Genomic DNA, 13,108 nt, shown 5'->3' with positions numbered 1-13,108 from the left:
CCGCGACAGCGTGGACGTGAACCGTATGTGCAGTTGACAGACTTTGAGCGAGGGCGTATAGTGGGCATGCGGGAGGCCGGGTGGACGTACCACCGAATTGTTCAACACGTGGGGCGTGAGGTCTCCACAGTACATCGATGTTGTCGCCAGTGGTCGGCGGAAGGTGCACGTGCCTGTCGACCTGGGACCGGACCGCAGCGACGCACGGATGCACGCCAAGACCGTAGGATCCTACGCAGTGCCGTAGGGGACCGCACCGCCACTTCCCAGCAAATCAGGGACACTTTTGCTCCTGGGGTATCGGCGAGGACCATTCGCAACCGTCTCCATGAAGCTGGGCTACGGTCCCGCACACCGTTAGGCCGTCTTCCGCTCACGCCCCAACATCGTGCAGCCCGCCTCCAGTGGTGTCGCGACAGGCGTGAATGGAGGGACGAATGGAAACGTGTCGTCTTCAGCGATGAGAGTCGCTTCTGCCTTGGTGCCAATGATGGTCGTATGCGTGTTTGGTGCCGTGCAGGTGAGCGCCACAATCAGGACTGCATACGACCGAGGCACACAGGGCCAACACCCGGCATCATGGTGTGGGGAGCGATCTCCTACACTGGCCGTACACCACTGGTGATCGTCGAGGGGACACTGAATAGTGCACAGTACATCCAAACCGTCATCGAACCCATCGTTCTACCATTCCTAGACCGGCAATGGAACTTGCTGTTCCAACAGGACAATGCACGTCCGCATGTATCCCATGCCACCCAACGTGCTCTAGAAGGTTTAAGTCAACTACCCTGGCCAGCAAGATCTCCGGATCTGTCACCCATTGAGCATGTTTGGGACTGGATGAAGCGTCGTCTCACGCGGTCTGCACGTCCAGCACGAACGCTGGTCCAACTGAGGCGCCAGGTGGAAATGGCATGGCAAGCCGTTCCACAGGACTCTACATCCAGCATCCCTACGATCGTCTCCATGGGAGAATAGCAGCCTGCATTGCTGCGAAAGGTGGATATACACTGTACTAGTGCCGACATTGTGCATGCTCTGTTGCCTGTGTCTATGTGCCTGTGGTTCTGCCAGTGTGATCATGTGATGTATCTGACCCCAGGAATGTGTCAATAAAGTTTACCCTTCCTGGGACAATGAATTCACGGTGTTCTTATTTCAATTTCCAGGAGTGTATAATGCTTCTTACGATTTTATTGCATCATCAACACTCATCAACGTTCGACAACTGTTACACGTTACCCTGTCAAATACGTTTCTGAACATATTTTTTGCTATGAAACTTCCTGGCAGATCAAAATTGCGTGCCCGACCGAGACTCGAACTCGGGACCTTTGCCTTTCGCGGGCAAGTGCTCTACCATCTGAGCTACCGAAGCACAACTCACGCGCGGTCCTCACAGCTTTACTTCTGCCAGTATCTCGTCTCCTACCTTCCAAACTTTACAGAAGCTCTCCTGCGAACATTGGAGAACTAGCACTCCTGAAAGAAAGGATACTGCGGGACATGGCTTAGCCACAGCCGGGGGGATGTTTCCAGAATGAGATTTTCACTCTGCAGCGGAGTGTGCGCTGATATGAAACTTCCTGGCAGATCAAAACTGTGTGCACGACCGAGACTCGAACTCGGGACCTTTGCCTTTCGCGGGCAAGTGCTCTACCATCTGAGCTACCGAAGCACGACTCACGCCCGGTACTCACCGCTTTACATCTGCCAGTACCTCGTCTCCTACCTTCCAAACTTTACAGAAGCTCTCCTGCGAACCTTGCAGAACTAGCACTCCTGAAAGAAAGGATACTGCGGAGACATGGCTTAGCCACAGCCGGGGGGATGTTTCCAGAATGAGAAAATGGTCGGGCGCACAGTTTTGATCTGCCAGGAAGTTTCATATCAGCGCACACTTCGCTGCAGAGTGAAAATCTCATTCTGGAAATATTTTTTGCTCTTTGTTCAGTATAATTTGCGGTATAAATATGCTCAGTTGATAATTACAAATGGAATAGACATAGATCTGTTTGGACAATAGTCAATAATTGCTTCGTCTAGGACTTTAAAATTATGTTATAAGCAGTTAGATTACATCAACAACAAAGTTGTAGGTATGTCGGTTTATCAACGCCGCTGACAGCGCTGCTACATACACGAAAACCGAGTATTTGTCAAACCCTGGTGAGTCCATTAATCGTGTAAAGCACGAACAGATTGTCTATGCGATTCTCTATGCGTTATTATAAATGTCTCTACACTCTAACCTAACGATATAAATGTATCATAATTAAATCGGTGCTCGGATAAGGCAGGTTTTCGTCGTAATGCATGTGAATATGTTATGAAACACAATCCAGAATTCCTCGAATAACAGGAAACCTGTCACATTCAAGATGAAAATCAATACTGTTTGCTCTAAGTTGTAATTCTAATATGATAATACAGATCATGTTTATCATTGATTGTATCTAATGTCAGTCCAGCTGTTGCCGTTAGTTTGCTAAATTTGTTTCCAGATCACCACAGGAAAGGTCCTTGTCGAGTGGCTGGATGATGGGACTGCCATTTTAAGAAATCCCGCCAACAGCTGATGTGCTTCGCTGTTCCCAGACGACAGGTCATAACAATCTGCACTTAGGCGAAGTCGAGGTACTCAGTGGATTTCCCCACTATCACCGCGTATCACCATTGGAATGATTCCCCATTCGTCTTTACTTCGTTTGTATACTTTTATTACTGCGTCATGTACCAGCAATGCCACCAGGCGGCAGGCGTTTGACCCCGCGGTGAAGGGCAGTAAGACTTTTAAGAGATAATCGTAAACTGATATCTCTCTTCCAGCCCCTGCAAGTAGATATGGACGAACATCACTGTGAAGCTTCCGCGCTTACTACCTGCAAACGAACCTGTGATGATGAAACACTCTTCTGCGAACCTGTCGGAAAGGCAGCATTATGTCGCCAGGAGAATCTAGTGGTGTTTCTTTGTAGTTTTATTGGCAAACCACAGTTTATACAATGGTCGAGTGAGAACAGCAGACTATCTAAGGCAAGCAGTTGGCAATCGATAGCGTCTGCTGAAGTGCAACGTCTCTATCAGAAAATTATCTCGACCCATATTTTTGCAACAAGGAATTGTAATCTAGTCTGCGTAGTGTTCATAATACATCTCTGTTAAGGGACTCGAACTGAGGAGCAACACTAATGTGTCAGTCGCGAAAGGTGTTCGCAAACAAAATTCGTAGTGCTTCTGTAATTGCCATAGAGCTCTCAAATTTGATTTTAACCCAAATAATTGCTACTTCAGTATCACATATCCACCATAAGGGTATTTTTTTACAACAAATCATCTTATTCAAGTACTTCCTGTAAATATAATAGAAGAAAGAGAGAGAACTTTGCTGATTCATTTATTAAAAAAGGCACACATCAGTAACGTGATAATTTCTCACCAAAAATGTTACCTTCTGTTTTCTTACTAAGGTCGCTATCTGGCCGGCTCCCGTGCATCCCTAGAAACAAATAATAATAGCAAAATAAACAGACTACACTAGTGTTTATCTGATATCGGGCTAAGATAACATTTATGGAAAAAATGGTAAATTGCCTTAGGAAAAAACTAGATATGAAAGAGAAATAGAAGTTTATAATGCATTCCACTAGCGCACGAAATGGAGTTTTTGTTTTCGTCTCTGTCATTTGATTACATTTTTTTCTGCGGATTTGAACTAGTAGTGGACTTTGTCTTCGGAAATATAAATTTATTAAGAAAAGAGTTTCAAATATAGCAGTGACATTTAATTAGAATGTAGATAATGTTAACTTTGATGATCTTATTGTGGAGGTATAGGCGGGAATAAAGGTCTTGTCGGTGATGCGTTGTTTCTAATGATGATGCTGGTGCTGTAGTGGACTGACAAGACATCCAGTCCACAGTGACGGGTAACCGAAAGCCCGCATCTCGTGGTCGTGCGGTAGCGTTCTCGCTTCCCACGCCCGGGTTCCCGGGTTCGATTCCCGGCGGGTTCAGGGATTTCCTCTGCCTCGTGATGGCTGGGTGTTGTGTGCTGTCCTTAGGTTAGTTAGGTTTAAGTAGTTCTAAGTTCTAGGGGACTGATGACCTCAGCAGTTGAGTCCCATAGTGCTCAGAGCCAGCCATAACCGAAAGGCACGCGTTTACACACGCCGGCTGGCGTTAGGTCTGAAACAGGATACGTAATGAATGCTATAAAGAAAAGTACGTAGCTGCTGGAATACTTAACTTTAATCCATCATTTGTATACAGGATTCTTGATGATACAAGTGAGACTCTCTATAGCGGCGCCTTGCTAGGTCGTAGCCATGGACTTAGCTGAAAGCTATTCTAATTGTTTCTCGGCAAATGAGAGAAAGGCTTCGTCAGTGTAGTCGCTAGCAAAGTCGTCCGTACAACTGGGGAGTCCTAGTACGTCTCTCTAGACCTGCCGTGTGGTGGCGCTCGGTCTGCAATTACTGACAGTGGCGACACGCGGGTCCGACATGTACTAATGGACCGCGGCCGATTTAAAGCTACCACCTAGCAAGTGTGGTGTCTGGCGGTGACACCACAGGTGCTGTTGTGTGTTGTGTCTGTCTCTTGATGAGCTCGAGTAATGGTAAATCATAATCTATGAGGAAATGAAAAGTGGGCCACAGTTGCAGACGTAGATGGCTTTATATATCTGATATTAGATTATCTTGAAATTGGTAGTTACCTTGAGTAGAGGAGAAATTCCACGAGATGTACACCACATTGAGGTGACAAAAGTCACGGGACTCCTTCTAATTCCGAATTGCACCTCCTTTTGCCCGGCGCAGACCAGGAATCCGTCTTGATTGCATTTTTTTTTATTCATATGACCTGTTTCGGTTCATTCAGAACAGATCTTCAGATCTGTAAAAATAATGATACTAATTTACTATTTCACGGAAGCAAATCTTTTTCATCCTATCTAATCAACATCAAATGTACCAGAACGTACCTGATATTTCAGTTACAGGAGTAACCCGTCCAAATCCAGCAACTTTCACATGGTACGTCACATTAAATTGGTTGGCAGAGTGCGCGTCATTTATATTAATTATAACACTATTACCGACAGGTGGCGTCTGGTACATTTGTTACATTCCATTTGCACATACTGTATTCAGTAGATCTTTTTTATATTAAAAATACTTAATTAAAATATGGAGATGTCAAGATTAAAATCTGTACTTATCAGAATTAAAAAAAAAAACAGTAAAATTATCATTTTTATACGATCTAAAAAACATAGGGCGATTTATATATCTATGGCGCTGGTGTGAACTTGTTTTCCTCTACGGTCTGCTTCCGTGGGAAGGTTCCCGCTATTTCGGTGTTGTGCCGCGGTCCGCTCAGTCGTCTGATGCCCATCGCCGTGGCAAAGAGGGCCGCACAGGAGGGCCCCGTCAACGACGCCAGGCGCTGCACGCGTCTTCCGACTTCTCCACCGCGCACCATCTCTCATCCCTCGGCCTGGACCTCCACACGCAGCAGTTGTCATCTTAGTAGGTCGTCATAAATGCTAAAATAGGCGTTATGATTGAATTCGCTTTGCTCATTGGGGATTGAATCCGGATCTTTATTTTTGTGGGTGTATATTTCAATTTCTTCCAAAATGTTAAGAAACCGTCCCTTATGAGCTCTATGCAGGATGTCTAAATTGTGTTCAGTGTTCGTGACTGAGTGCTTTGTCGCAGCCATATGCGCCCCAAAAGCTGTTTTGTTTTGACAGTAGGAGTGCTCCCTGAATCTGGTTTCAAAGTTCCTACCAGTCTGCCCTATATATTGTTTACAGCAGTCATTACATTTGATCTTATATACACCTGAACCCTGAAATTTATTCCTACTATTACATATTCTATGCCGGAGCTTCAATTTTAACGTGTTATTTGTTCGGGACCCTATTTTAACGTCGGATTTACGAAAGCATTTTTCAATTTTATCTGTAATTCTTCCATTGTAAGTGAGAGCTACATATTTTTTCTTGTTGTTCCTCTTAACTGCGACTTGACTTCCTTCTATTTGTTCCATTTGCCTCTTCTTTATCTTTCTATAAATATTCATCACCTGCATACACGTATATTCGTTCGCTACGGCCACTTGTTTTAAAATACTTAACTCCTTTTCCACTTCCTGTTGGCTTAGTGGCAATCTTAGTAGCCTATATACCATCGAAGTAAAATATGCCGCCGGCCGGTGTGGCCGTGCGGTTACAGGCGCTTCAGTCTGGAACCGCGTGACCGCTACGGTCGCAGGTTCGAATCCTGCCTCGGGCATGGATGTGTGTGATGTCCTTAGGTTAGTTATGTTTAATTAGTTCTAAGTTCTAGGCGACAGATGACCTCAGAAGTTAAGTCGCATGGTGCTCAGAGCCATAAAATATGCCCATTTGTATCGTGGTGGGTGACAAGAGCGCTCATTGATAACTAAATCTGTACACGTAGGTTTTCTGAATATGCTAAATTCATGCTTCCCATCTTTCTTTATTAGTGTTAAATCTAAGTAATCTATACGGTTGTTTTCTTCAAATTCCATGGTGAATCTAACTTTCGGGTGTTGAGAGCTCATTTTTTGTGCTAAGTTTTCGATATCATTTTTATCTCCTTTGTATAATAAAATGAAGTCGTCAGCATATCTCCTGGAATACACCATTTTCTCTGCGATATTAGGATTTTCATCAAAGAATTTGTTTTCTAGGTGATTTACAAAAATGTCAGCCAGCGTCCTAGCTAAACTGTTCCCCATTGCCAGCCCGTCTTTCTGTTGATAAATTTTACCACTGAAAGTAAAGTAATTGAACGACAAGACTTGTTCCAACATTTCCACTAGTTCAATCACTTCCCCCAGTGCCAATTTACCATGAGTGAGGAGATTGTTCTTAATGATCTCAATCGTTTCTTTTACGGGAATGTTTGTGTACGGATTGATGATATCCAATGAAGCTAGTGATGCATTCTGAAGTATAAGTACGTCTTTAATTTGCTCGGCAAATTCGTAGCTGTTGCTAATGTTGAAAGTCTGACGATATGTATATGTCACCTTCAATCTGTTATTTAGCTCTTTATTTAATTTATTACGGTAACAAATAAAGCTCCATAAAGTTGAAAAATCGATTCGCCCAACCGTTAATAATACCAGCAGCCCAAGTTATATTGTTTTTTTAATTCTGATAAGTACAGATTTTAACCTTGACATCTCCATATTTTAATTAAGTATTTTTAATAAAAAAAAGATCTACTGAATACAGTATGTGCAAATGGAATGTAACAAATGTACCAGACGCCACCTGTCGGTAATAGTGTTATAATTAATATAAATGACGTGCACTCTGCACCAATTTTATGTGACGTAGCATGTGAAAGTTGCTGGATTTGGACGTGTTACTCCTGTAACTGAAATATCAGATACGTTCTGGTACATGTGATGTTGATTAGATAGGATGAAAAATATTTGCTTCTGTGAAACAGTAAATTAATATCATTATTTTTACAGATCTGAAGATGGTTCTGAATGAACCGAAACCGGTCATATGAATAAAAAAAAATTGCAATCAAGACGGATTTTAAGTAACATTATAAAATCACTGATTGCTGTTATCCCATAAGACATTATGTCTGTTTTTGCAAAGCAGACCACGAACTTGATGTTGCATGGGCTCATGCTGCCTCTATAACCATTCATACCTGCCAAACGTCCGTCGGGGGAGGATTTTTTTGAGCGAGCTGAACTATCGATTATGTTACATAAATCTAGGATGGGATCTATGTCGGGTGATTTGGGTGACGAAATTATTGGATCGAATGTCGAGAATGTTTTAACGTGGAGTAATATCATCCATGAAAATTCCATCATTGCTTAGAGCACGAAGTCCATAAACGGCTGCAGGGGGTCTCCAAGCAACCGAACATAATGATTTCCCTACAATGACCGGTTCAATTGGACCACAGGACCGAATATTCAACGTAATCTCAGCCCACAACATTATGGCGATAGCACGAGCTTGCGCACTGCCATGTTGACATGTTGGGTTGAAAATGGTTCAAATGGCTCTGAGCTCTATGCGACTTAACTTCTGAGGTCATCAGTCGCCTAGAACTTAGAACTAATTAAACTTAACTAGCCTAAGGACATCAGACACATCCATGCCCGAGCCAGGATTCGAACCTGCGACCGTAGCGGGCGCTCGGTTCCAGACTGTAGCGCCTAGAAACGCACGGCCACTCCGGCCGGCTGACATGTTGGGTCTGCGACACTTTCGAACCCTATCAGCTCCTAGCAACTGAAATCGGGACCTATCTGACCCGGCCATGGTTTATCAGTCGTCTAGGGTTCAACCGATTTGGTCACGAATAGAGGGTAGGCGCTGCAAGCAATGTCGTGCTTTTAGCAAAGGCACTCGCGTCGGTCGTCTGCTGCTATAGCCCATTAACGCTAAAGTTCGCCGCACGGTCGTAAAGAATACGTTCTCCGTACGTCGCACATTGATTTCTGCGATTATATCACGCAGTGTCTCTTCTTCGATGCACTGACAACTCTTTGCAAGCGCCGCTGCTCTAGGTCGTTGTCAGTGGTGCGAAGGAATGCTTGAAATTTGGTATTCCCGGCACACTGTTGACACTGGATCTCGGAATACTGAATCCCGTAACGATTCCCGAAATGGAATATCACATACGTCTAGCTCCAACTGCCATTCTGCGTTCAAAGTATGTTAATTCTGTCGTGCGGCAATAATCACGTCACAAACATTTCTACACGATCATCTGAGTAGAAACACCAGCTCCGATAATGCATTGCTCTTTTATACTTGGTGTGCGCGATACGACTGCCATATCAATATCAGCATATCGCCATCACATAACTATTGGCACCTCATTGTATTATACAGAATATTGCCGCGTGCAGCTAATAAACACAAGTATGTTGGTTCCCAACGATATTTCCCTATAACGAATAAAAGAGATTTTTCCTTCTCTTTCAAATGTGAAGTTTCTTTCTGTTCTTAACCGAACTTCTGTTGCAAGCTTCGTGTCTTTACTGACTGGAAGGCTGCCTTTGACACACCAAAAATTTCGTCTGTTATCGGGTAAAACAACTGTTTATTTGGATTTTCAGATATACAAATAATAAATAATTCGGAACTGAGTATCGCGTAGAGTTTTAGTGCTATACTATAACGCAGAAGCTCATAAGTCAAAATAAACATTTCATGAATGATTAACATGTTGCACAAACAATTCTCCTGCATATCCACAGTAACAACGGCTTCAACTCCGAATTTTCTTCTTTTCTATTATATTTCGAATTTTTTTTCCCGTGAAACATTTCTTGGTACGAATTTCATTGTTCCTTCAAATCTATGCTAGAAAAAATAAAGGGACCAACGGTGTTGAAGTAAATTTTCTTTATTGTCGTTGTCGATATGCGGAGGAATTACAAGTGCACCATTGCTAACATGTAAGCGAGAATTTTTGTGTGTATATAGTACTATTAATTCAGTTCTAGTGAGCGAGTACTGTCTCAGACATATTATCAAATCAGACAGTTCAAGCTAATATTAGTAAGTCTCTTGTAACTCAGTCGACTGTATGGTGCCTTATTACCCTTTTAGCCCATCATGGAACTTACACTTGTCTATCTTCTTTTCAGGTGAGATGCGCTGAAGACCTATGCCAGAAACTAAAACGACGGATTTTACGGTGGTCATGAAACTTTTTGAAGACACACGACTGTGAAGAGTGAGAGAAGTATTTATCACGTTTGTAAGATACCTTATTCCAAAATAAATATGCAAAGATGATCGAGTTCGTTTTCGAGCAACATCATATCCAATTCAACGCCTTTTTCTCTTCAATTTTTTGTTGTGTACTGGTGTAACTTCAGTTTCCCTAATTAAGAGCGCCGACCAAGGTGGAACAACATTTAAGGCGTTGTACTCGTGTATGTGTTCCCTAAACCACTCTAGGCTCACCACTCGCCTGCCCGAGCTTGTACTGCATCTACAGTGATACTTATATTAACCAGGTGTTAAACTGTAGGGTAAGTGTACTGTCAAGGTTATCATAGCGAAAACTATGCGTAAAAGAAATTTTAATGCTGAACTTTACTATTCTGTTATTTTAGATGTATAATGAGTAATGTAAACAGCTATTGTTCAGTTTGCAGAACAAGTTAAAAACGTTCTTTCCTTTGTGCTGCCGCATATAAATTTGTTACCAAATGTAGATTAATATTGAAGTTCACCAGTGTCATAAAGCAACATTGTATTTTATGAATGAAAAAACACACGACACTGGTATAATATTCTACAATATTGTGGAAGACTACACCAGTGTACTTTGTTTTTACCCTGTACAAAATATTCTTGCAAGAACAGACGGAACAGTCAGTTAATATAATGTATTAACGTTTGTGGAGCTTAATAATAAACTCAATAAATGAGTTTTATGTGCATAGCAATTCTGAAAGCAGTTCATTTGATATCCAACCACCACACAAAAAGTAATATTGACAAACTAAATATACTACACGAGTCGGCAACCGACAGAAGAGGTAGGCATCTGACAGTATACTCGTCTGTCAATAACTTGTAAATTACGGAATTATACATCCTACATGCAGTGAAAGCCATCGCAAACTTCTTTAATGAGTTACTTAGTGGTTTTCCAATAACAGAGAATAGACATGAGCATTGGTTGTATCTAAAATTACAAATGAAGTGAAGATTATGATCTACAGCACAGTTTTTCACCATTTGATACAACTAATAAACTACAACTGAAATAAGTATCTGAGCAATGTACCTTTGGGGAAAAATATGAGTTTTTATGTCTGGGTTGCCAACATGCAGGAGCAGGGCAATGATGCATGACCTTTTGGTTGACCTTCAACATGTGATGTCATCAATAATCTTGAACCATAGGCTTCACAACGCTGACGTCATGCATCTCTGCTGTCCCCTCCCACTACCCTCTCCCAGGTCAAGTCCCTTCCTCTCCACCATCTCTTTCAACCTCCTCTCATAACCCCCCCCTCCCCCCCCACCACACACACACACACACACTATCCCTACCTCTTCACCACTCACAGCCCAGTATTTTACCAGCAGTTAAAATAAGTCAGCCAATCACTATGTATCTCACAGGTGCCATCTTGTTCTGTATACACCAACTGAAGCCATTTTTCATCTACTTAACTCCTCTGTGAGCTTGCTAAGTACACATACATAGGATAGTCCGCCTGACGAGACACGCAAGTCGAGACTTGTTCTAAGCTTGTGTAGTATATCTGGAACTGATATCATGATTATTTAAGGGGGGGGGGGGAATTGTGGTAAGATGTGCATATGTGGGAAGGAACGGTCAGTAATGTTAAAGAAGAAAACGTGTAGAGTATTTTACAGTAAATTTCTTTTATTTCCATGAATGTTCACAAATGATTTGGTCTTCATTTAGAAATGAGCATCTTATCTGTTCTACTACATGTCCTAGTTTCATGAAGCCATAGTGGAATCGTTATGAAATACTCAAAATATCAGCTTTGAAATCTTACATATTTAAAATACTGGGTAAAATAGGCCACAGTATTGGCGCAGTCATACACTTAATAGCGCTACTGTTCATAATAGCTTACTTTGTATTTAACAGTTATCTATGTGATACATTTTTCCAGGGTAAGATACCCTGGATACAGGAACAACTTCATGTTGGCAACTGTTATGTTATCAAATGAACTACTGACTTATTTCTGTCCTTACATTAACATATCTGGAATATTAGTAAAGTTTATCTGAAGTTTCGATCTAGGTTTTAAACTTAAATATAAAGTTCATGGTTATACAGAGAGTTGCAGTTCATTGCAAATGTTGTAACTATGTAATATTTTATTCCTGGGCACTCATGTTGAATAAAGCATTTTGTCATAAATTGACCGTATTTTACGTTAATATACGAATAGAAATATGATATTACTTGAAGGTTGTCTTTGTAGTAATTTATTTATTTATTTATTTTATTTGGGCTTTCACGTTAACGCAAGTATTGATTAACTAGCTCGTATATCGACTTTAATACATGCAAACAAAAACAAATAATATCTTTGAGCTGAGTAGGTGTTCTCATCTCTTTGTGTCAAGATCTTTGCAAAAAGTAACTGTTAGTGGGGTCCAACCATCTGGCCATCGCAATGGAAGCAGGCACATGGATAATAACAAAAGCTGGCCATACTGTCGCAGTAAGTACGAAACTAAATTTTGGATCGAAATTGACAGATAAACAATACTCATGGCGAAGCATTAAGCATGTTCCATCTTCTTGTCATAAAGCCAGCAGCCAGCGTTAGGTTTCAAATAGCTACGTAACTCCTTGAGAACCACCCGAAGATGAACGTGAAAAGGTTCGAAAACCGGTTCATGGAATGAATAAACAACTATTTCAAAAACTTGATTAGTTGCAATTTTATGTATTTACATTAGTTAAACATTCACGGGTTCTAAAACATCTGTGATGAATAAGCTTAACTTATATTAGTCTTCTTTTTATTCAATGAATCGATCTCCCAAACTTCTCAAAATGGCTGTTGCAACTCTTGGGCGTCTGTTCCGTCAAACCAAATTGCTCTTCAGCCAAATTCTTCACCATTACCTTTTATAATCTTCTGTTAATGACTCTTAACATAGCTTTTGCCACACATGACATGAGACTAATTTTACAACGCTCAGTGCTTTTGTCGGTTGCTTCTTTCTTAGGCATTGGAACCTTTAATATTGTTAGAAAGTCCTGTCACGTATTTAGTTACATAATCTCAGTAGTTCTTTTACTCCTTCTTGATTTAAGCATTTTAGTATTTCCATTGACTTACTTTCTATAACTATTGCTTTCTCATTTTTCATTGTAGCTATTTAACTCATTACTCCTCCCTTTATGTTGCTCGTCCTGACCATATCGACTCCATAGCTATTTTCAATTGACTGTTCAGTTTAATCGATCAAACGGACATATTTGTGTTAAGCAGAAGCGTTCTTCGAATCGGATAAAGCTAAAAAAGGCAGGAATTGCTCAGAATTCATAATTAAATTCAA

Source organism: Schistocerca cancellata, chromosome 3, assembly GCF_023864275.1.
Source record: "Schistocerca cancellata isolate TAMUIC-IGC-003103 chromosome 3, iqSchCanc2.1, whole genome shotgun sequence".
Lineage (NCBI taxonomy): Eukaryota > Metazoa > Arthropoda > Insecta > Orthoptera > Acrididae > Schistocerca > Schistocerca cancellata.
Note: the sequence above shows the minus strand (reverse complement) of the source record.